General features: G+C 44.4%; 2 non-coding genes across 2 annotated transcripts; both read right to left on the bottom strand.

Moving 5' to 3' along the window:
• Positions 1 to 18,246: 18,246 nt before the first annotated feature.
• Positions 18,247 to 18,366, bottom strand: LOC148165751 (5S ribosomal RNA). The gene has a single exon (XR_015771211.1). It is a non-coding gene; the product is annotated as a 5S ribosomal RNA (ribosomal RNA).
• A 6,466-nt stretch (positions 18,367 to 24,832) lies between these two features.
• LOC148165750 (5S ribosomal RNA) lies at positions 24,833 to 24,952 on the bottom strand. Its single transcript, XR_015771210.1, has one exon. It is a non-coding gene; the product is annotated as a 5S ribosomal RNA (ribosomal RNA).
• Positions 24,953 to 25,534: the final 582 nt, after the last annotated feature.

The raw sequence follows: 25,534 nt of genomic DNA, 5'->3' as shown, positions 1-25,534 counted from the left end.
TTGAGTGACTCGGCAGTCTCGCTGTCGGTCACTGTTGCGATGTAATGGGGCCTCTTGGTGTTGGGCCCCATTTTCCTCACATTGGTGGCTTCGATCTTGCAGTTCTTGAGCTCTGCAAGAACGGATTCGGGCTCAGGGTTGTTGTCCAAACCCTTAATGACGAACGTTGACGTTTTGAGTCCTTTTGGTGTGAACGTGTGGAACTCTACTTTTCCAGTCGTGAGGTTGTTTCTCATCTTCGTGTGGATGTCTGTTGTGTTGGGGTACACAAGGGTCTTCTCCCTTGTGTAACGGACCTGGTAACCGTTGTCGCAATCCGCGAACAATTCTTTGAGACGGTTGTGCGTTATGTTCCGGCCGTGGATGATGATCGGCGGCGGTCTCCTTTCGTTCGCGGTCGCGGTGGTTTTTGTCCTGGAGGATGTTTCCTCCGTCTCCATGTTGTCTTCTTCATCCTCTTCATCAGAAGAGATTGGTTGAAATCGGTTAGCGTCGATTGGTACTGGCACGTACCTCACCTTTTGTTTCACTTTTTTCACCGTTTTCTTCGGCTTCAGCCAGTTGAGGCTCGAACTGGCCATGTTTTCGGTGGTCAGTGCAGGCTTAACCAGCCGAGTCGTTTTTTAGTTTTTTTTTTGCGACAAAATGACGAAAAAAAAAAAAAAAAAAAAAAAAAAAAAAAAAAAAAAAAACTCGTATGAGGCGTTAAATTAAATTGTTCGTTTGACGATCTCAACGAGTCACTTGCGATTAACGTAATTTAAAATTTGAGAACTTACTTACTCACTTGCTTGCTTAGATGGAAATAGCACCCACTTGAAGTAAACGCCGACACGGACCGGAGATGAATAAACTCCGAACGGACGGGGTTAATTCATGAACTGACCGTAGTACGGTCGAAGGTTCGCCGCCGCCGCTACCTGCTTTCTTTCTTAGAACTGATAACAGAGTTGGTTTCTTTGTCTGTTCATTCATCGAAATTCCCACCACTCTGGCCGGGCCGGGCGGGGTGGGTGTGTGTTGTTTCATGATTTGTTCTCTTCTCGATTTATTCTTTTTCCGACGTCGTTCGATTCATAGAGATGTTTTCGTCGAAAGTGTGGTCGCGTTTACATTGCATTAAAATTTAATTTGTTCCAGTGCGACGATGAAACAAGAAAAAAGTTTCAAGTAAGTACGCACGCACGCACACCTACATATTTCATTTTTTAAATCTTTCGACGTTCGTAGTTTCTGCTCGAAATGTCGACTAATAGTAGGGAATGTTTTGTTGATTTGTTTGTTTTTCGTTTTTGAGAAGAACAAATGAAAATTTCGTTGGATTTCTGTCGACCGACGACCGACTGAAAATCCGCCGACATCGACGTAGTTTTATTTAGAGTGTCTGAAAAATGCAAACAATGCAAGATTTCCGTATTTTTGTTGGTTTGTGGTGTTTGGGGAGTTTTTTTTATGATTATAAAATGGTTTCGTCGAGAAAAATTGCTTCTTTCGCAATGAATTGGCAAGAAAAATTAAAAAACTCGTCCGTTCCCGTCGCTGGATGTTCGACGGTGGTCCGTCTGATTTTCCCTTTATTTTCGTAAAATTGACGAGAATTTCGCCGTCAAAACTGTTTTCGGTGATGTTTCGATGATGGGATTTCGTCGTGTGAGGTAATTTTTGAGGAAAAAATGTCGATTTTGCGAAAAAAGTCGTTCGAAAAGTCCGTTCGTCGTACAAATTCGTTTCTCATGGTCGAGTCCGAAATTGACATCGTTTTTTTTCCGACCTGTTCGTCAAGATCGTTTTCAAAAATCAACTCCTACGAAAGGCGAAGGTTTTATCTTCGTTCTTGAAAAAATTCGACCTTCTCGGACGTCATCTTCGACCGTTTGTGAATTTTTTTCCTACACTCTGCAGGTTCGTCGGTCGTCGCTCCGATCCGTGCTGCGTCTCTTTGCGAGGCGATTTTCGAAAAGATCGCACGTACTTTTCGACCGATTCGTTCGTGAAACTTGTAGAGGATGCTTCCAAGTTTGTCTGGTCGAAAGCGGAACTTTCCTGTTATTCGTGGAAAACGCGTAACGTCGGCGTCGAACTTGGATGTCATCTCCTTGTTTCGGAGGGTCTTTGTTCGAGTCGACGTTCGATCGGTCCTTGTTCGCTTTTGGAGGTCGGCTGGTCGTCCGGGAAAACTTGAGGTTATTCAGGAGGCCATCGCCGACCGAATCGCTCATGTTCCCGCACCCGGAGGCGGTGATCTTCGCGTAAAGAGAACGATGCCATCACGCGAAAGCTGTATTCGAGGCCCACTGAATTTTCTAACTCGACGAGAAGGCTCTCGTTTAGTCCGCGGTCCGCGCGTTTTCGAACGCGCCAACACTTTGACTTTGGCGCCCAATTCGTTCTGTAAAGTTCATTCGTTCTTTCACCGAAGAATAAGCCTACCTATAATAAAAAGAAAAAAACGCGCGCGCGATAGACGAAAATATGGCCGACGTAGAAAATCAAGCAGCTTCGACGGTCGCCGGTGCCACTTCCGGCTCCTCACCGGTGAAGAAGGAGAAGAAGCCCAAAAATCCGAGAAGCAAACCTTCTCATCCGCCCACTTCGGAGATGGTCACCAACGCCATCAAAGGCTTGAAGGAACGCGGCGGTTCTTCGTTGCAGGCGATCAAGAAATATGTCGCGGCCAACTACAAAGTCGACGCGGAAAAATTTGCGCCTTTCATCAAGAAGTACCTTAAGGGCGCCGTCGCATCCGGTTCGTTGGTCCAAACCAAAGGAAAAGGAGCTTCCGGTTCGTTCAAGTTGGCTTCTGCCGTCACCGGTGCAGCTAAGGCTCCGTCCGCCACGAAAAAGAGATCTGCCGCTGCGACCGCGTCGTCATCGGCGAAATCCAAGAAGACGGGCGTTGCTAAACGTTCCGTCGCGTCAGCGCCGACGTCCGCCGAAAAAGGATCCGCCTCAAAAGCCGGTAAGAAGGCCGCCCCCGCCGCTTCGGCCAAGTCTAAGAAAACTGCCGCCGAAAAGAAGAGCGTCGCCGTATCGAAGGCTAGAAAGGCTGCGTCCGCTCCCGAAAAGAAAGCCAGCGCCGCCTCCAGATCGCCCGTCAAACCCAAGACGCCATCGAAAGCGAAGAAATCCAACAAGGCCGGTCCAACCAAGAAACCGAAAGCGCCGAAACCGAAAACGGCCAAAGCCGTCACCGTCAAAGCGAAAAAAACCGCTTCACCCAAGAGAAAGAAGTGAAAAGTCGACGACGATGATTTAATTTTTTCAACGACGACGACGTCCTGGTGGTTTCGGGAACGTGCTCCGATCGTATATATCGACGTAGGGGCACCATCGATACAAATAAATGGCCCTTTTCAGGGCCACAATTATTTTCAAGAAACGAACGAAAGATTCGCTTGGACAATGCACATTCTGTTGAGGAGATACATACTTTCATTTGATTTTCTTGTCTATTCATTTGACTGTCGAAACAGTGTTATTACAAAGAATGATAAACTTTATTATATAATAATGTTTCAAATAGTCTCAGTTAAAAGAAAATTTAATGTGAAAGAAAAAAGCAAAAGTTTATCGTTTTATGTAAGTACGAATTTTGTGAATAAATCACATAACCTAACTTTTTTTTTTTTTTTTTTTTTTTTTCAATCTCAAAAAGTTGCATGCGCGAACGATAAATTTTCAATTCGTTGGAAAATAATTGTGGTTCTGAAAAGAACCGATTTTTTTTTTCTTCTTTTAACACCTTCGAAGATGAAGAATTTGTTAATTCTAGATGGTCGGATCGGATGGATGGATGGATGGATGGAGGAAATTTAAGCCCTCTCGCCACGAATGCGTCTCGCCAATTGGATGTCTTTCGGCATGATGGTGACACGTTTGGCGTGGATGGCGCACAAGTTGGTGTCTTCGAAGAGGCCGACGAGATAAGCCTCGCTGGCTTCTTGAAGTGCCATCACGGCCGAACTTTGGAAACGGAGATCGGTCTTGAAATCTTGGGCGATCTCTCGGACGAGACGTTGGAAAGGCAGCTTGCGGATCAAAAGTTCAGTGCTCTTTTGATAACGACGAATCTCACGAAGGGCGACCGTACCGGGCCTGTAACGGTGAGGTTTCTTGACACCTCCGGTGGCGGGAGCGCTTTTTCTGGCCGCCTTCGTGGCCAACTGTTTTCTAGGTGCCTTGCCACCGGTAGATTTACGAGCCGTCTGTTTAGTTCTCGCCATCTCGGATATCGGATGAATCAAATGAAAAGAATTAACGTAGGTAGTGGCTTGCTTGCTTGCTTCGACCGAACGACCGACCGTACGTACGAACGTTCGAAAGTCAACTGAAAATTTTCGTCGCGCCAACGGCCGTTTTATAAACTCGATGAGTCATACGGCGACGCCATTGGTGGATTCGTTTTTAACGCGAGGTGGAGCTGCCGTAACTTATAAATAGTCCCGCGGAATGAAATTTTGACGTTAGTTCCATAACGAACTTGGTCGAAGCTACGTCGTTTTGTACGAAGAATTTCCTAATTTTATCAAGATGACCGGTCGTGGTAAAGGTGGCAAAGGATTGGGAAAAGGTGGCGCCAAACGTCATCGCAAAGTTCTACGCGATAACATCCAAGGTATAACGAAACCGGCGATCAGAAGATTGGCTCGTCGTGGTGGTGTGAAACGTATTTCCGGTCTCATCTACGAAGAAACCAGAGGTGTGTTGAAGGTCTTCCTCGAGAACGTCATCCGTGACGCCGTAACTTACACCGAACACGCAAAACGTAAGACCGTCACCGCCATGGACGTCGTCTACGCCCTGAAACGTCAAGGTCGTACCCTTTACGGTTTCGGCGGTTAATTTTATCATTTTATGACGTGTATCCGCATCCTCAGAGGAATAACAACAAACCCCCCGCAGGCAAGCAAACAAACAAACAAAAAAAAACGGTTCTTTTCAGAACCACAAAATAAATCAAACGAATTAAATATGTTGCTCAATTGTGTGTTTGTCTTCAAATCGAAATGAAAATCGTACGGAGTGAGTGATCATTTTAATTTGTGATCCAGGCGGCGACTTTGACAATTTTGACAGCAGTTTTAGGTTAGAATGACCATCGTTAAAAGAACGTTTTTGCCACGAAGAGTATATTTGAGGTTATGTCCAATATGGGGTAGAGTTACTCTCCTCAGACGTGACTTGAAACAAAATCTCATAGCAAATAAAACGATTGATTGTAGTATTACGGCTCACCGCTGACGACTGCTGCTGCAAGAAATTATCGAGACGGAGAGCACGTATAGGCGACCGGTGTGTGTGTGTATGTTCTTAACAGATTAATGTGCGAAATGTGAAGAAATTTACGACGAATCGGAATGTTTCTTGAATTAGATAATCAATAAATTATTATAGATAGAGTTGTCGAGTTCGTGCTTTAGTCGGGCATTGAATTTTTCTAAAAATTACGATGAAAAGTCGTAAAAATCATCTTTCTTGGTTGAATGTAATCGAAAATCTTCCGTTCAGTCTACGCTCGTATAATGAATTAATTGATCGGTTTAACTTTAAAATATCTAAAAGACTTTTTAACATGATTCTCATAGGTTGTTGTATTTTGGCGAAAAAATCAATTCGTTCGAGTTGAATTTTTGGCCCTGAGAAGGGCCGATGTGAAGATGGTTTTTATAAAAGTTTTTGTTTTTCGTTCGAGATGACGGCGGCGAAGAATTAAATTTAAGGCTTCTTTTCGGTCTTCTTGGGCAACAACACCGCCTGGATGTTGGGCAAGACACCGCCTTGGGCGATGGTAACGCCGGAAAGGAGCTTGTTTAACTCCTCGTCGTTCCTTATAGCCAATTGAAGATGTCTCGGAATGATACGGGTTTTCTTGTTATCTCTGGCGGCGTTTCCTGCCAATTCGAGAACTTCGGCGGCTAGATATTCCATTACGGCCGCCAAATAAACGGGAGCACCTGCACCCACTCTTTCGGCGTAGTTTCCTTTACGCAGAAGACGATGAATTCTGCCGACGGGAAACTGAAGTCCGGCACGACTGGAACGAGACTTCGCCTTTCCCTTCACTTTACCTCCTTTTCCTCTTCCGGACATGTTGTTATACGATATAAACAGCAAAACACCTACTGCGACTGACACGAAGCGCACTGACAAACGTACGGCTTGAAATAAATGCCGAACGCGGCGAAGGCTAGAAATTTATATGGTCGGTACAGCGCCATCTCGTTAGGGCAATGGTCGAACGACGAACTAAGGCGGAGCGCCTGTTTGTCGCTCGCTCGTTATAAATAGAGGGATTTTAGGTGTGCGGCGTTTTAGATCGAGTATACTCGTCGTAACGTGCACGTCGTGTCTGTCTCGTTTTCTGTTTTTAAACGTTTTTTTAACTCGACGACTAGAAGAGAATGCCACCCAAGACCAGCGGTAAGGCGGCCAAGAAGGCCGGAAAAGCTCAAAAGAACATCTCGAAGAGCGACAAGAAAAAGAAGCGCAGGAGGAAGGAGAGTTACGCCATCTACATTTACAAGGTGTTGAAGCAGGTCCATCCCGATACCGGTATCTCCAGCAAGGCTATGTCTATCATGAACAGTTTCGTGAACGACATCTTCGAACGTATAGCTGCTGAAGCCAGTCGCCTCGCTCATTACAACAAACGTTCGACCATAACCAGCAGGGAGATCCAGACGGCGGTGCGTCTTCTTTTGCCCGGTGAATTGGCGAAGCACGCCGTTTCTGAAGGAACCAAGGCCGTCACCAAATACACCAGTTCAAAATAAATCCTCCTCGAGCAGCTTGGAAGTTGGTTGGAAAAAAAAGAAAAAAAATCGGTTCTTTTCAGAACCACAAATTCAACTCGAACGAATTAAAAATTTTCGTCTTCATACTATATAAGTTCCTGAGAGAAAATATAAATAGTGAAAAATATATTTAAAAAAAGTTTGACATCAGAAATGTTAATAAAAAAAGAAAAGAGTAGAGACAACGGCACGCGGTGTTCCCAAGCGGTCACCCATCCAAGTACTGACCGCGCCCGACGTTGCTTGACTTCGGTGATCGGACGAGAACCAAAATTTTCAAATTCAACAGGATTTTTATTCGGTTGAAGTTACGCATGCAATCACTAAGATAATACATATCACACTTAAGATTAACTTATGCTAATGTGTGGCGCTGATGCCTTAACCTAGCCTACATTTATTATACAATCTAAGATATTACATTTATTTTATGGCTCACCGGCAACCTTGGTTGCATACATTTGTGGTGTTTAGCCTACTTATCGGTTACCTTAATTTAGGGAAAATGAAATTTTAGTAAAAACCCTAACCTTATTATCTACTATGTACAAAGGATATTTAAAAACTATTTACAGTGTTGACCTCAAAGAGGTCTTGGGACTTCCGGTCCGGTTTCTGTTTCCAGGGAGCTCCTGGGCTCCTGGTGCGGTATGGTCTAGTGGTGAGGTTTCAGGGGGCTCCGGGGACTCCTGATCCTCGGATTGATGTTCCAGGGGGCTCCTGGACTCCTGTTCCGATATGGTCAGTGGCTGGTCGATTGCCGTTTACGGTTCTTCTTCCGCTGCCTTTTGCCTGTAACAAAATTCAGCGGATTATCCGGTCTAGATTGGGGACACCCGAGTGCGGGAACTTGTGGGTTCCTGCTGGGTGTTTGAGGGATTGTTTGAGAAGAGGTACGTGCCGCACCTGCTTCTCGTAGAATTTATCGGAAAGGGAATGGATGTAATGGTGTAGGAGTGGAAGATTCGCGTCCTGATGAAGTTGACGGAGCGGAGTGTATCTGTCTGCGTTAAGAGCAAGTCTTAAGCATTTATTTTGAAATCTTTGCAAAGGAATTAGTGGAGTGTGTGGTTTGTGCCGGTAGATGGGCGCTGCGTATGTTATGATGGGGCGTAAGATGCATTTGTACAGAAGCAACTTATTTTTCGTGTTTAGATAGTTGTTTTTGACCAACAATGGGTACAATTGCTTGAGGACGGCTTCACCTTTTTGTCTCGTTTTCTTTATGTGTTCATTTAGGTTTAGCCTTTTGTCTAGGGTGACTCCTAGATATTTCACAGAGTTCTTAATTTCAATTTCACTGTCCCCTACCTTTAGTTTTTTATTGATCTTTAGCCCGGTGAATCTTTTTGCAAAAATGACCGTTTCCGTTTTGTCCGCGTTGAGTTTAATCTTCCATTTCGCGTAGAATTTCTCGAGTTGATTAATGTGGATCTGAACTTGTTTGAGTGCGACCTGACCCGAATGAGACTTAGCGTAGATGGCGGTGTCATCCGCGTACAAAGCTAAATTGGTTTGTGCGAATTTAGTGATGTCATGAATGTAAATATTAAATAGTATTGGCCCAAGCACTGAGCCTTGTGGGACTCCCGCATTTATTGATTTCATTTCCGACTTTTCGCCTTCTACCTTTACTCTGAACTTTCTCTCTGTTAAGTACGAGTTTATTAATTTAGTAATGTGCGTCGGGAACTTCAATTGAATCATTTTGTAAATTAGTCCTTTTGTCCAGACTTTATCAAATGCTTTTTCAATATCAAGACATGTCATTGCTGTTATGCTTTTCGTGTTGTAATTATTCGTTATGTCATTTATTAGTCTGAGGACTTGCTGTGTGGTATTATGTCGTTCCCGAAAACCAAATTGCTCTGGCGGTAAAATTTTGTTTTCTTTAATGTGCTTATTAATTCGTTTTTGGATTACCTTTTCCGCAACTTTTGAAATTGTTGGTAGAAGGCTAATTGGTCTGTATGCGTTTGGTGCATTGGGGTTTTTCCCCGGTTTCAAAATGGGGATGACATCTGCTACTTTAAGTTTTTCCGGGAAGATACAAAGATTAAGCATGGCATTTATTATATTCGTTAGTTGTTTTACAGCTTTCGCTGTAAGATTTTTCAGTATTCTGTTTTCTATGCCGTCATTTCCCGGGGCTTTGTTATTCGGTAAAGTGCTTATGATTTTTGCGATTTCTGTGGGTTTGACGGCCGTAGGCGCGTCTATCTGGGAATTGTCACTATTGAAAGAGTTTACTGTTTCAATTATTTCTGTTTGTTCGGGTGTGTTGTGATTATCACTTGTGTGGATCGTTTCATAATATGTTGCCAGTGTGTTTGCTTTTTCCACATTATTAAATGCTGTGTTGTTATTGGATTTAAGGATAGAGATAGGGGTAAATCGTCTTTTGAGAGCTTTTGTCATTTTCCATAGAGAATTATCGTGCGGATTTAATTTGCCAAGTTTTGTTTCCCATTTGTTCTGTCTGAATTCTTTTATTTCTTGTTTAATTTCTCTGGTTAATTCAGATGCTTGGTTTTTGAAAAATGGGTCTCGTGTTCTTTGGTACAGTTTTCTGATTCGGTTCTTGAGTTTTATTTTCTCTATGGTTGCTTTCGGAATTTCGTCTCGAAAAGGATTTATTGTTTTCGTCGTCGTGACTTGGTCTTTGGCCTTCTGGATGGCCTTAATGAACAGTTCAATCTGTTTATCAAGATCATCTTTCGTGCCAATGATTTCCGTCAGTTCAACATGTCTGTCAAGGGTTTTGCGGAAGAGGGGCCAGTTGGTTTGTTTATAGGAATTGATTTGGATTGTTTTGTCTTTGATTGTCATGTCAGGAATCTCAAGAATCACAGGATTGTGATCCGAGTTGAGTGCGGTCACTGATCTGGGTTCTGAGATTACCATGTTTTTCGTGATTGTCAAGTCAATGTAGGTAGGTGTCATGCCGTTAATTGGGAAATGAGTTGGATCAGCAGTTCTGTTAATTATCAAGCTTGTGTTTTCTACGTAATTGTAGAGCCTGAACCCGTTACTATTGTTTGCGTGACAACCCCAGCTTGTGTGTCTCGCATTGAAGTCCCCGAGAATTAATTGCTTTCTTCCCAGATTATTAATTATGTCTAAATCCGCGTCCCTAATTGAGTTGATTGGTCGGTTGTAAACTGATGTTATGAAAATGTTGTTCTCGATCTTAATCGTTAGGGTTTCGAGGAATCTTACATTTGGGGTGGGAATGTGTTCAAAGGGGACGTCATTACGGATTAGGAGAGCAACCCCACCTCCCCTAATGACATCCGTTCTGTCCTTTCTGAGAACCGTGTAATTGGTGAATTTAAGCCGATCTTTACTTTTGAGACGCGTTTCGCTAATTGCCATAATGTGAATTCCACCATTTTTAATAAAATTCAATAATTCCGCAGCTTTTTCATGCAGACCGTTTGCGTTCCAGTGAACTATCGTCAATTTACAGCTCATAGCCAGCGTCTCCCATTTTGGATAGAACGTCTATGCAGACGAACAGCTTTTCTTGTTGAGACTGGCATTTTTCAAGTGCATTGTTCAGTTCTTTAAGTATTATGAGCAAATTTTTCATATTTACGTTTTTGTTCAGCCTGGAAATTTCGGCGTTTATTTTACAAAATTCTGTCATGCTGCTTGTTTCTGGAATTTTCGTTTTGGTTGGTGTTTGCCTTGTTAAAATTGGCGAATTTGCTGCGCTCGTTGAAGGCGTCGGCAGAGGCGGAAAAGATTTATTGGTAAAAACAATGGACTCACCTGTTGGTTTCTTTGGCTGGGTCCACGGATTGACCTTTGGGATCGGCGCGGGGGCTAATTTAGCCCTCTTGTTGGCGACCTTCTGACGTCTTTCTTCTTGGAGTTCCTCGATGCGGGTTACCTTGGCGATGTAGACCTCGCACGTGGTTTGCGAGGCAGCGTGTCCTTGTTTCCCGCAGTTGGCACATTTGGGAATGTACGTCGGGTCGGGCTTATGGGGGCAGTCGCGGGTCCAGTGGTACTGGGAGCATCTTACGCACGTCGGTTCGAGGTTGCAGTTCCTCGTGCCGTGGCCCCATGCCTGGCACCGGTGGCACTGTGTCATCTTCTTCTTATTGAGGTATTTCTCGAAACGCACCCTGACGTTGAGAATCGCCCGACACTTTTTGTTCAGTGACTCGACAGTCTCGCTGTCGGCCACTGTTACGATGTAATGGGGCCTCTTGGTGTTGGGCCCCATTTTTCTCACATTGGTAGCTTCGATCTTGCAGCTCTTGAGCTCTGCAAGAACGGATTCGGGCTCAGGGTTGTTGTCCAGCCCCTTGATTACGAACGTTGTCGTTTTGAGTCCTTTTGGGGTGAACGTGTGGAATTCCACTTTTCCTGCCGTGAGTTTGTTTTTCATCGTCGTGTGGATGTCTGTCGTGTTGGGGTACACAAGGGTTTTCTCCCTTGTGTAACGCACTTGGTAACCGTTTTCGCAATCGGCGAACAATTCTCTGAGACGGTTGTGCGTTATGTTCCGGCCGTGGATGATGATCGGCGGCGGTCTCCTTTCGTTCGCGGTCGCGGTGGTTTTTGTCCTGGAGGATGTTTCCTCCGTCTCCATGTTGTCTTCTTCATCCTCTTCATCAGAAGAGATTGGTTGAAATCGGTTAGCGTCGATTGGTACTGGCACGTACCTCACCTTTTGTTTCACTTTTTTCACCGTTTTCTTCGGCTTCAGCCAGTTGAGGCTCGAACTGGCCATGTTTTCGGTGGTCAGTGCAGGCTTAACCAGCCTGCGCTGTATCGAACTTGTTTTAATTCCACTTGTTGTTAAAACAACACTTGGGACACGATTCACTTTGTTCAAGGCACGTGGCACTTTGCACTGTGGTCACAACTTAAACACTGAGAGGGGGAGCTCTCTATCGCACGTCCGTTCGCTACGAGCGCTCGGACAAGACTGGGACGAGAACCGGTAGTTTTCAACGTGGTATGGTCGTTGCCTGGTAAAATTTTCCAAGATGGTACGTTGACGATTTTTTGTGATTGTTCGATCGTTTGGATGTGACATTTTTCGATGGTACACATGTCAGAAAATGTACAAGATTTAAAAGAAGAAAAAAAAAAAATTTTTTTTTGCGAGTCGTTTTTTAGTTTTTTTTTTGCGACAAAATGACGAAAAAAAAAAACTCGTATGAGGCGTTAAATTAAATTGTTCGTTTGACGATCTCAACGAGTCACTTGCGATTAACGTAATTTAAAATTTGAGAACTTACTTACTCACTTGCTTGCTTAGATGGAAATAGCACCCACTTGAAGTAAACGCCGACACGGACCGGAGATGAATAAACTCCGAACGGACGGGGTTAATTCATGAACTGACCGTAGTACGGTCGAAGGTTCGCCGCCGCCGCTACCTGCTTTCTTTCTTAGAACTGATAACAGAGTTGGTTTCTTTGTCTGTTCATTCATCGAAATTCCCACCACTCTGGCCGGGCCGGGCGGGGTGGGTGTGTGTTGTTTCATGATTTGTTCTCTTCTCGATTTATTCTTTTTCCGACGTCGTTCGATTCATAGAGATGTTTTCGTCGAAAGTGTGGTCGCGTTTACATTGCATTAAAATTTAATTTGTTCCAGTGCGACGATGAAACAAGAAAAAAGTTTCAAGTAAGTACGCACGCACGCACACCTACATATTTCATTTTTTAAATCTTTCGACGTTCGTAGTTTCTGCTCGAAATGTCGACTAATAGTAGGGAATGTTTTGTTGATTTGTTTGTTTTTCGTTTTTGAGAAGAACAAATGAAAATTTCGTTGGATTTCTGTCGACCGACGACCGACTGAAAATCCGCCGACATCGACGTAGTTTTATTTAGAGTGTCTGAAAAATGCAAACAATGCAAGATTTCCGTATTTTTGTTGGTTTGTGGTGTTTGGGGAGTTTTTTTTATGATTATAAAATGGTTTCGTCGAGAAAAATTGCTTCTTTCGCAATGAATTGGCAAGAAAAATTAAAAAACTCGTCCGTTCCCGTCGCTGGATGTTCGACGGTGGTCCGTCTGATTTTCCCTTTATTTTCGTAAAATTGACGAGAATTTCGCCGTCAAAACTGTTTTCGGTGATGTTTCGATGATGGGATTTCGTCGTGTGAGGTAATTTTTGAGGAAAAAATGTCGATTTTGCGAAAAAAGTCGTTCGAAAAGTCCGTTCGTCGTACAAATTCGTTTCTCATGGTCGAGTCCGAAATTGACATCGTTTTTTTTCCGACCTGTTCGTCAAGATCGTTTTCAAAAATCAACTCCTACGAAAGGCGAAGGTTTTATCTTCGTTCTTGAAAAAATTCGACCTTCTCGGACGTCATCTTCGACCGTTTGTGAATTTTTTTCCTACACTCTGCAGGTTCGTCGGTCGTCGCTCCGATCCGTGCTGCGTCTCTTTGCGAGGCGATTTTCGAAAAGATCGCACGTACTTTTCGACCGATTCGTTCGTGAAACTTGTAGAGGATGCTTCCAAGTTTGTCTGGTCGAAAGCGGAACTTTCCTGTTATTCGTGGAAAACGCGTAACGTCGGCGTCGAACTTGGATGTCATCTCCTTGTTTCGGAGGGTCTTTGTTCGAGTCGACGTTCGATCGGTCCTTGTTCGCTTTTGGAGGTCGGCTGGTCGTCCGGGAAAACTTGAGGTTATTCAGGAGGCCATCGCCGACCGAATCGCTCATGTTCCCGCACCCGGAGGCGGTGATCTTCGCGTAAAGAGAACGATGCCATCACGCGAAAGCTGTATTCGAGGCCCACTGAATTTTCTAACTCGACGAGAAGGCTCTCGTTTAGTCCGCGGTCCGCGCGTTTTCGAACGCGCCAACACTTTGACTTTGGCGCCCAATTCGTTCTGTAAAGTTCATTCGTTCTTTCACCGAAGAATAAGCCTACCTATAATAAAAAGAAAAAAACGCGCGCGCGATAGACGAAAATATGGCCGACGTAGAAAATCAAGCAGCTTCGACGGTCGCCGGTGCCACTTCCGGCTCCTCACCGGTGAAGAAGGAGAAGAAGCCCAAAAATCCGAGAAGCAAACCTTCTCATCCGCCCACTTCGGAGATGGTCACCAACGCCATCAAAGGCTTGAAGGAACGCGGCGGTTCTTCGTTGCAGGCGATCAAGAAATATGTCGCGGCCAACTACAAAGTCGACGCGGAAAAATTTGCGCCTTTCATCAAGAAGTACCTTAAGGGCGCCGTCGCATCCGGTTCGTTGGTCCAAACCAAAGGAAAAGGAGCTTCCGGTTCGTTCAAGTTGGCTTCTGCCGTCACCGGTGCAGCTAAGGCTCCGTCCGCCACGAAAAAGAGATCTGCCGCTGCGACCGCGTCGTCATCGGCGAAATCCAAGAAGACGGGCGTTGCTAAACGTTCCGTCGCGTCAGCGCCGACGTCCGCCGAAAAAGGATCCGCCTCAAAAGCCGGTAAGAAGGCCGCCCCCGCCGCTTCGGCCAAGTCTAAGAAAACTGCCGCCGAAAAGAAGAGCGTCGCCGTATCGAAGGCTAGAAAGGCTGCGTCCGCTCCCGAAAAGAAAGCCAGCGCCGCCTCCAGATCGCCCGTCAAACCCAAGACGCCATCGAAAGCGAAGAAATCCAACAAGGCCGGTCCAACCAAGAAACCGAAAGCGCCGAAACCGAAAACGGCCAAAGCCGTCACCGTCAAAGCGAAAAAAACCGCTTCACCCAAGAGAAAGAAGTGAAAAGTCGACGACGATGATTTAATTTTTTCAACGACGACGACGTCCTGGTGGTTTCGGGAACGTGCTCCGATCGTATATATCGACGTAGGGGCACCATCGATACAAATAAATGGCCCTTTTCAGGGCCACAATTATTTTCAAGAAACGAACGAAAGATTCGCTTGGACAATGCACATTCTGTTGAGGAGATACATACTTTCATTTGATTTTCTTGTCTATTCATTTGACTGTCGAAACAGTGTTATTACAAAGAATGATAAACTTTATTATATAATAATGTTTCAAATAGTCTCAGTTAAAAGAAAATTTAATGTGAAAGAAAAAAGCAAAAGTTTATCGTTTTATGTAAGTACGAATTTTGTGAATAAATCACATAACCTAACTTTTTTTTTTTTTTTTTTTTTTTTTCAATCTCAAAAAGTTGCATGCGCGAACGATAAATTTTCAATTCGTTGGAAAATAATTGTGGTTCTGAAAAGAACCGATTTTTTTTTTCTTCTTTTAACACCTTCGAAGATGAAGAATTTGTTAATTCTAGATGGTCGGATCGGATGGATGGATGGATGGATGGAGGAAATTTAAGCCCTCTCGCCACGAATGCGTCTCGCCAATTGGATGTCTTTCGGCATGATGGTGACACGTTTGGCGTGGATGGCGCACAAGTTGGTGTCTTCGAAGAGGCCGACGAGATAAGCCTCGCTGGCTTCTTGAAGTGCCATCACGGCCGAACTTTGGAAACGGAGATCGGTCTTGAAATCTTGGGCGATCTCTCGGACGAGACGTTGGAAAGGCAGCTTGCGGATCAAAAGTTCAGTGCTCTTTTGATAACGACGAATCTCACGAAGGGCGACCGTACCGGGCCTGTAACGGTGAGGTTTCTTGACACCTCCGGTGGCGGGAGCGCTTTTTCTGGCCGCCTTCGTGGCCAACTGTTTTCTAGGTGCCTTGCCACCGGTAGATTTACGAGCCGTCTGTTTAGTTCTCGCCATCTCGGATATCGGATGAATCAAATGAAAAGAATTAACGTAGGTAGTGGCTTGCTTGCTTGCTTCGACCGAACGACCGACCGTACGTACGAACGTTCGAAAGTCAACTGAAAATTTTCGTCGCGCCAACGGCCGTTTTATAAACTCGATGAGTCATACGGCGACGCCATTGGTGGATTCGTTTTTAACGCGAGGTGGAGCTGCCGTAACTTATAAATAGTCCCGCGGAATGAAATTTTGACGTTAGTTCCATAACGAACTTGGTCGAAGCTACGTCGTTTTGTACGAAGAATTTCCTAATTTTATCAAGATGACCGGTCGTGGTAAAGGTGGCAAAGGATTGGGAAAAGGTGGCGCCAAACGTCATCGCAAAGTTCTACGCGATAACATCCAAGGTATAACGAAACCGGCGATCAGAAGATTGGCTCGTCGTGGTGGTGTGAAACGTATTTCCGGTCTCATCTACGAAGAAACCAGAGGTGTGTTGAAGGTCTTCCTCGAGAACGTCATCCGTGACGCCGTAACTTACACCGAACACGCAAAACGTAAGACCGTCACCGCCATGGACGTCGTCTACGCCCTGAAACGTCAAGGTCGTACCCTTTACGGTTTCGGCGGTTAATTTTATCATTTTATGACGTGTATCCGCATCCTCAGAGGAATAACAACAAACCCCCCGCAGGCAAGCAAACAAACAAACAAAAAAAAACGGTTCTTTTCAGAACCACAAAATAAATCAAACGAATTAAATATGTTGCTCAATTGTGTGTTTGTCTTCAAATCGAAATGAAAATCGTACGGAGTGAGTGATCATTTTAATTTGTGATCCAGGCGGCGACTTTGACAATTTTGACAGCAGTTTTAGGTTAGAATGACCATCGTTAAAAGAACGTTTTTGCCACGAAGAGTATATTTGAGGTTATGTCCAATATGGGGTAGAGTTACTCTCCTCAGACGTGACTTGAAACAAAATCTCATAGCAAATAAAACGATTGATTGTAGTATTACGGCTCACCGCTGACGACTGCTGCTGCAAGAAATTATCGAGACGGAGAGCACGTATAGGCGACCGGTGTGTGTGTGTATGTTCTTAACAGATTAATGTGCGAAATGTGAAGAAATTTACGACGAATCGGAATGTTTCTTGAATTAGATAATCAATAAATTATTATAGATAGAGTTGTCGAGTTCGTGCTTTAGTCGGGCATTGAATTTTTCTAAAAATTACGATGAAAAGTCGTAAAAATCATCTTTCTTGGTTGAATGTAATCGAAAATCTTCCGTTCAGTCTACGCTCGTATAATGAATTAATTGATCGGTTTAACTTTAAAATATCTAAAAGACTTTTTAACATGATTCTCATAGGTTGTTGTATTTTGGCGAAAAAATCAATTCGTTCGAGTTGAATTTTTGGCCCTGAGAAGGGCCGATGTGAAGATGGTTTTTATAAAAGTTTTTGTTTTTCGTTCGAGATGACGGCGGCGAAGAATTAAATTTAAGGCTTCTTTTCGGTCTTCTTGGGCAACAACACCGCCTGGATGTTGGGCAAGACACCGCCTTGGGCGATGGTAACGCCGGAAAGGAGCTTGTTTAACTCCTCGTCGTTCCTTATAGCCAATTGAAGATGTCTCGGAATGATACGGGTTTTCTTGTTATCTCTGGCGGCGTTTCCTGCCAATTCGAGAACTTCGGCGGCTAGATATTCCATTACGGCCGCCAAATAAACGGGAGCACCTGCACCCACTCTTTCGGCGTAGTTTCCTTTACGCAGAAGACGATGAATTCTGCCGACGGGAAACTGAAGTCCGGCACGACTGGAACGAGACTTCGCCTTTCCCTTCACTTTACCTCCTTTTCCTCTTCCGGACATGTTGTTATACGATATAAACAGCAAAACACCTACTGCGACTGACACGAAGCGCACTGACAAACGTACGGCTTGAAATAAATGCCGAACGCGGCGAAGGCTAGAAATTTATATGGTCGGTACAGCGCCATCTCGTTAGGGCAATGGTCGAACGACGAACTAAGGCGGAGCGCCTGTTTGTCGCTCGCTCGTTATAAATAGAGGGATTTTAGGTGTGCGGCGTTTTAGATCGAGTATACTCGTCGTAACGTGCACGTCGTGTCTGTCTCGTTTTCTGTTTTTAAACGTTTTTTTAACTCGACGACTAGAAGAGAATGCCACCCAAGACCAGCGGTAAGGCGGCCAAGAAGGCCGGAAAAGCTCAAAAGAACATCTCGAAGAGCGACAAGAAAAAGAAGCGCAGGAGGAAGGAGAGTTACGCCATCTACATTTACAAGGTGTTGAAGCAGGTCCATCCCGATACCGGTATCTCCAGCAAGGCTATGTCTATCATGAACAGTTTCGTGAACGACATCTTCGAACGTATAGCTGCTGAAGCCAGTCGCCTCGCTCATTACAACAAACGTTCGACCATAACCAGCAGGGAGATCCAGACGGCGGTGCGTCTTCTTTTGCCCGGTGAATTGGCGAAGCACGCCGTTTCTGAAGGAACCAAGGCCGTCACCAAATACACCAGTTCAAAATAAATCCTCCTCGAGCAGCTTGGAAGTTGGTTGGAAAAAAAAGAAAAAAAATCGGTTCTTTTCAGAACCACAAATTCAACTCGAACGAATTAAAAATTTTCGTCTTCATACTATATAAGTTCCTGAGAGAAAATATAAATAGTGAAAAATATATTTAAAAAAAGTTTGACATCAGAAATGTTAATAAAAAAAGAAAAGAGTAGAGACAACGGCACGCGGTGTTCCCAAGCGGTCACCCATCCAAGTACTGACCGCGCCCGACGTTGCTTGACTTCGGTGATCGGACGAGAACCGGTAGTTTTCAACGTGGTATGGTCGTTGCCTGGTAAAATTTTCCAAGATGGTACGTTGACGATTTTTTGTGATTGTTCGATCGTTTGGATGTGACATTTTTCGATGGTACACATGTCAGAAAATGTACAAGATTTAAAAGAAGAAAAAAAAAAAATTTTTTTTTGCGAGTCGTTTTTTAGTTTTTTTTTTGCGACAAAATGACGAAAAAAAAAAACTCGTATGAGGCGTTAAATTAAATTGTTCGTTTGACGATCTCAACGAGTCACTTGCGATTAACGTAATTTAAAATTTGAGAACTTACTTACTCACTTGCTTGCTTAGATGGAAATAGCACCCACTTGAAGTAAACGCCGACACGGACCGGAGATGAATAAACTCCGAACGGACGGGGTTAATTCATGAACTGACCGTAGTACGGTCGAAGGTTCGCCGCCGCCGCTACCTGCTTTCTTTCTTAGAACTGATAACAGAGTTGGTTTCTTTGTCTGTTCATTCATCGAAATTCCCACCACTCTGGCCGGGCCGGGCGGGGTGGGTGTGTGTTGTTTCATGATTTGTTCTCTTCTCGATTTATTCTTTTTCCGACGTCGTTCGATTCATAGAGATGTTTTCGTCGAAAGTGTGGTCGCGTTTACATTGCATTAAAATTTAATTTGTTCCAGTGCGACGATGAAACAAGAAAAAAGTTTCAAGTAAGTACGCACGCACGCACACCTACATATTTCATTTTTTAAATCTTTCGACGTTCGTAGTTTCTGCTCGAAATGTCGACTAATAGTAGGGAATGTTTTGTTGATTTGTTTGTTTTTCGTTTTTGAGAAGAACAAATGAAAATTTCGTTGGATTTCTGTCGACCGACGACCGACTGAAAATCCGCCGACATCGACGTAGTTTTATTTAGAGTGTCTGAAAAATGCAAACAATGCAAGATTTCCGTATTTTTGTTGGTTTGTGGTGTTTGGGGAGTTTTTTTTATGATTATAAAATGGTTTCGTCGAGAAAAATTGCTTCTTTCGCAATGAATTGGCAAGAAAAATTAAAAAACTCGTCCGTTCCCGTCGCTGGATGTTCGACGGTGGTCCGTCTGATTTTCCCTTTATTTTCGTAAAATTGACGAGAATTTCGCCGTCAAAACTGTTTTCGGTGATGTTTCGATGATGGGATTTCGTCGTGTGAGGTAATTTTTGAGGAAAAAATGTCGATTTTGCGAAAAAAGTCGTTCGAAAAGTCCGTTCGTCGTACAAATTCGTTTCTCATGGTCGAGTCCGAAATTGACATCGTTTTTTTTCCGACCTGTTCGTCAAGATCGTTTTCAAAAATCAACTCCTACGAAAGGCGAAGGTTTTATCTTCGTTCTTGAAAAAATTCGACCTTCTCGGACGTCATCTTCGACCGTTTGTGAATTTTTTTCCTACACTCTGCAGGTTCGTCGGTCGTCGCTCCGATCCGTGCTGCGTCTCTTTGCGAGGCGATTTTCGAAAAGATCGCACGTACTTTTCGACCGATTCGTTCGTGAAACTTGTAGAGGATGCTTCCAAGTTTGTCTGGTCGAAAGCGGAACTTTCCTGTTATTCGTGGAAAACGCGTAACGTCGGCGTCGAACTTGGATGTCATCTCCTTGTTTCGGAGGGTCTTTGTTCGAGTCGACGTTCGATCGGTCCTTGTTCGCTTTTGGAGGTCGGCTGGTCGTCCGGGAAAACTTGAGGTTATTCAGGAGGCCATCGCCGACCGAATCGCTCATGTTCCCGCACCCGGAGGCGGTGATCTTCGCGTAAAGAGAACGATGCCATCACGCGAAAGCTGTATTCGAGGCCCACTGAATTTTCTAACTCGACGAGAAGGCTCTCGTTTAGTCCGCGGTCCGCGCGTTTTCGAACGCGCCAACACTTTGACTTTGGCGCCCAATTCGTTCTGTAAAGTTCATTCGTTCTTTCACCGAAGAATAAGCCTACCTATAATAAAAAGAAAAAAACGCGCGCGCGATAGACGAAAATATGGCCGACGTAGAAAATCAAGCAGCTTCGACGGTCGCCGGTGCCACTTCCGGCTCCTCACCGGTGAAGAAGGAGAAGAAGCCCAAAAATCCGAGAAGCAAACCTTCTCATCCGCCCACTTCGGAGATGGTCACCAACGCCATCAAAGGCTTGAAGGAACGCGGCGGTTCTTCGTTGCAGGCGATCAAGAAATATGTCGCGGCCAACTACAAAGTCGACGCGGAAAAATTTGCGCCTTTCATCAAGAAGTACCTTAAGGGCGCCGTCGCATCCGGTTCGTTGGTCCAAACCAAAGGAAAAGGAGCTTCCGGTTCGTTCAAGTTGGCTTCTGCCGTCACCGGTGCAGCTAAGGCTCCGTCCGCCACGAAAAAGAGATCTGCCGCTGCGACCGCGTCGTCATCGGCGAAATCCAAGAAGACGGGCGTTGCTAAACGTTCCGTCGCGTCAGCGCCGACGTCCGCCGAAAAAGGATCCGCCTCAAAAGCCGGTAAGAAGGCCGCCCCCGCCGCTTCGGCCAAGTCTAAGAAAACTGCCGCCGAAAAGAAGAGCGTCGCCGTATCGAAGGCTAGAAAGGCTGCGTCCGCTCCCGAAAAGAAAGCCAGCGCCGCCTCCAGATCGCCCGTCAAACCCAAGACGCCATCGAAAGCGAAGAAATCCAACAAGGCCGGTCCAACCAAGAAACCGAAAGCGCCGAAACCGAAAACGGCCAAAGCCGTCACCGTCAAAGCGAAAAAAACCGCTTCACCCAAGAGAAAGAAGTGAAAAGTCGACGACGATGATTTAATTTTTTCAACGACGACGACGTCCTGGTGGTTTCGGGAACGTGCTCCGATCGTATATATCGACGTAGGGGCACCATCGATACAAATAAATGGCCCTTTTCAGGGCCACAATTATTTTCAAGAAACGAACGAAAGATTCGCTTGGACAATGCACATTCTGTTGAGGAGATACATACTTTCATTTGATTTTCTTGTCTATTCATTTGACTGTCGAAACAGTGTTATTACAAAGAATGATAAACTTTATTATATAATAATGTTTCAAATAGTCTCAGTTAAAAGAAAATTTAATGTGAAAGAAAAAAGCAAAAGTTTATCGTTTTATGTAAGTACGAATTTTGTGAATAAATCACATAACCTAACTTTTTTTTTTTTTTTTTTTTTTTTTCAATCTCAAAAAGTTGCATGCGCGAACGATAAATTTTCAATTCGTTGGAAAATAATTGTGGTTCTGAAAAGAACCGATTTTTTTTTTCTTCTTTTAACACCTTCGAAGATGAAGAATTTGTTAATTCTAGATGGTCGGATCGGATGGATGGATGGATGGATGGAGGAAATTTAAGCCCTCTCGCCACGAATGCGTCTCGCCAATTGGATGTCTTTCGGCATGATGGTGACACGTTTGGCGTGGATGGCGCACAAGTTGGTGTCTTCGAAGAGGCCGACGAGATAAGCCTCGCTGGCTTCTTGAAGTGCCATCACGGCCGAACTTTGGAAACGGAGATCGGTCTTGAAATCTTGGGCGATCTCTCGGACGAGACGTTGGAAAGGCAGCTTGCGGATCAAAAGTTCAGTGCTCTTTTGATAACGACGAATCTCACGAAGGGCGACCGTACCGGGCCTGTAACGGTGAGGTTTCTTGACACCTCCGGTGGCGGGAGCGCTTTTTCTGGCCGCCTTCGTGGCCAACTGTTTTCTAGGTGCCTTGCCACCGGTAGATTTACGAGCCGTCTGTTTAGTTCTCGCCATCTCGGATATCGGATGAATCAAATGAAAAGAATTAACGTAGGTAGTGGCTTGCTTGCTTGCTTCGACCGAACGACCGACCGTACGTACGAACGTTCGAAAGTCAACTGAAAATTTTCGTCGCGCCAACGGCCGTTTTATAAACTCGATGAGTCATACGGCGACGCCATTGGTGGATTCGTTTTTAACGCGAGGTGGAGCTGCCGTAACTTATAAATAGTCCCGCGGAATGAAATTTTGACGTTAGTTCCATAACGAACTTGGTCGAAGCTACGTCGTTTTGTACGAAGAATTTCCTAATTTTATCAAGATGACCGGTCGTGGTAAAGGTGGCAAAGGATTGGGAAAAGGTGGCGCCAAACGTCATCGCAAAGTTCTACGCGATAACATCCAAGGTATAACGAAACCGGCGATCAGAAGATTGGCTCGTCGTGGTGGTGTGAAACGTATTTCCGGTCTCATCTACGAAGAAACCAGAGGTGTGTTGAAGGTCTTCCTCGAGAACGTCATCCGTGACGCCGTAACTTACACCGAACACGCAAAACGTAAGACCGTCACCGCCATGGACGTCGTCTACGCCCTGAAACGTCAAGGTCGTACCCTTTACGGTTTCGGCGGTTAATTTTATCATTTTATGACGTGTATCCGCATCCTCAGAGGAATAACAACAAACCCCCCGCAGGCAAGCAAACAAACAAACAAAAAAAAACGGTTCTTTTCAGAACCACAAAATAAATCAAACGAATTAAATATGTTGCTCAATTGTGTGTTTGTCTTCAAATCGAAATGAAAATCGTACGGAGTGAGTGATCATTTTAATTTGTGATCCAGGCGGCGACTTTGACAATTTTGACAGCAGTTTTAGGTTAGAATGACCATCGTTAAAAGAACGTTTTTGCCACGAAGAGTATATTTGAGGTTATGTCCAATATGGGGTAGAGTTACTCTCCTCAGACGTGACTTGAAACAAAATCTCATAGCAAATAAAACGATTGATTGTAGTATTACGGCTCACCGCTGACGACTGCTGCTGCAAGAAATTATCGAGACGGAGAGCACGTATAGGCGACCGGTGTGTGTGTGTATGTTCTTAACAGATTAATGTGCGAAATGTGAAGAAATTTACGACGAATCGGAATGTTTCTTGAATTAGATAATCAATAAATTATTATAGATAGAGTTGTCGAGTTCGTGCTTTAGTCGGGCATTGAATTTTTCTAAAAATTACGATGAAAAGTCGTAAAAATCATCTTTCTTGGTTGAATGTAATCGAAAATCTTCCGTTCAGTCTACGCTCGTATAATGAATTAATTGATCGGTTTAACTTTAAAATATCTAAAAGACTTTTTAACATGATTCTCATAGGTTGTTGTATTTTGGCGAAAAAATCAATTCGTTCGAGTTGAATTTTTGGCCCTGAGAAGGGCCGATGTGAAGATGGTTTTTATAAAAGTTTTTGTTTTTCGTTCGAGATGACGGCGGCGAAGAATTAAATTTAAGGCTTCTTTTCGGTCTTCTTGGGCAACAACACCGCCTGGATGTTGGGCAAGACACCGCCTTGGGCGATGGTAACGCCGGAAAGGAGCTTGTTTAACTCCTCGTCGTTCCTTATAGCCAATTGAAGATGTCTCGGAATGATACGGGTTTTCTTGTTATCTCTGGCGGCGTTTCCTGCCAATTCGAGAACTTCGGCGGCTAGATATTCCATTACGGCCGCCAAATAAACGGGAGCACCTGCACCCACTCTTTCGGCGTAGTTTCCTTTACGCAGAAGACGATGAATTCTGCCGACGGGAAACTGAAGTCCGGCACGACTGGAACGAGACTTCGCCTTTCCCTTCACTTTACCTCCTTTTCCTCTTCCGGACATGTTGTTATACGATATAAACAGCAAAACACCTACTGCGACTGACACGAAGCGCACTGACAAACGTACGGCTTGAAATAAATGCCGAACGCGGCGAAGGCTAGAAATTTATATGGTCGGTACAGCGCCATCTCGTTAGGGCAATGGTCGAACGACGAACTAAGGCGGAGCGCCTGTTTGTCGCTCGCTCGTTATAAATAGAGGGATTTTAGGTGTGCGGCGTTTTAGATCGAGTATACTCGTCGTAACGTGCACGTCGTGTCTGTCTCGTTTTCTGTTTTTAAACGTTTTTTTAACTCGACGACTAGAAGAGAATGCCACCCAAGACCAGCGGTAAGGCGGCCAAGAAGGCCGGAAAAGCTCAAAAGAACATCTCGAAGAGCGACAAGAAAAAGAAGCGCAGGAGGAAGGAGAGTTACGCCATCTACATTTACAAGGTGTTGAAGCAGGTCCATCCCGATACCGGTATCTCCAGCAAGGCTATGTCTATCATGAACAGTTTCGTGAACGACATCTTCGAACGTATAGCTGCTGAAGCCAGTCGCCTCGCTCATTACAACAAACGTTCGACCATAACCAGCAGGGAGATCCAGACGGCGGTGCGTCTTCTTTTGCCCGGTGAATTGGCGAAGCACGCCGTTTCTGAAGGAACCAAGGCCGTCACCAAATACACCAGTTCAAAATAAATCCTCCTCGAGCAGCTTGGAAGTTGGTTGGAAAAAAAAGAAAAAAAATCGGTTCTTTTCAGAACCACAAATTCAACTCGAACGAATTAAAAATTTTCGTCTTCATACTATATAAGTTCCTGAGAGAAAATATAAATAGTGAAAAATATATTTAAAAAAAGTTTGACATCAGAAATGTTAATAAAAAAAGAAAAGAGTAGAGACAACGGCACGCGGTGTTCCCAAGCGGTCACCCATCCAAGTACTGACCGCGCCCGACGTTGCTTGACTTCGGTGATCGGACGAGAACCGGTAGTTTTCAACGTGGTATGGTCGTTGCCTGGTAAAATTTTCCAAGATGGTACGTTGACGATTTTTTGTGATTGTTCGATCGTTTGGATGTGACATTTTTCGATGGTACACATGTCAGAAAATGTACAAGATTTAAAAGAAGAAAAAAAAAAAATTTTTTTTTGCGAGTCGTTTTTTAGTTTTTTTTTTGCGACAAAATGACGAAAAAAAAAAACTCGTATGAGGCGTTAAATTAAATTGTTCGTTTGACGATCTCAACGAGTCACTTGCGATTAACGTAATTTAAAATTTGAGAACTTACTTACTCACTTGCTTGCTTAGATGGAAATAGCACCCACTTGAAGTAAACGCCGACACGGACCGGAGATGAATAAACTCCGAACGGACGGGGTTAATTCATGAACTGACCGTAGTACGGTCGAAGGTTCGCCGCCGCCGCTACCTGCTTTCTTTCTTAGAACTGATAACAGAGTTGGTTTCTTTGTCTGTTCATTCATCGAAATTCCCACCACTCTGGCCGGGCCGGGCGGGGTGGGTGTGTGTTGTTTCATGATTTGTTCTCTTCTCGATTTATTCTTTTTCCGACGTCGTTCGATTCATAGAGATGTTTT

Source organism: Gnatocerus cornutus, unplaced genomic scaffold, assembly GCF_029298725.1.
Source record: "Gnatocerus cornutus isolate USDA-ARS CGAHR unplaced genomic scaffold, icGnaCorn1.1 ctg00000224.1, whole genome shotgun sequence".
NCBI classification, from domain to species: domain Eukaryota; kingdom Metazoa; phylum Arthropoda; class Insecta; order Coleoptera; family Tenebrionidae; genus Gnatocerus; species Gnatocerus cornutus.
The sequence above is the reverse complement of the archived record's forward strand: the minus strand, read 5'-3'. Positions and strand labels throughout refer to the sequence as shown.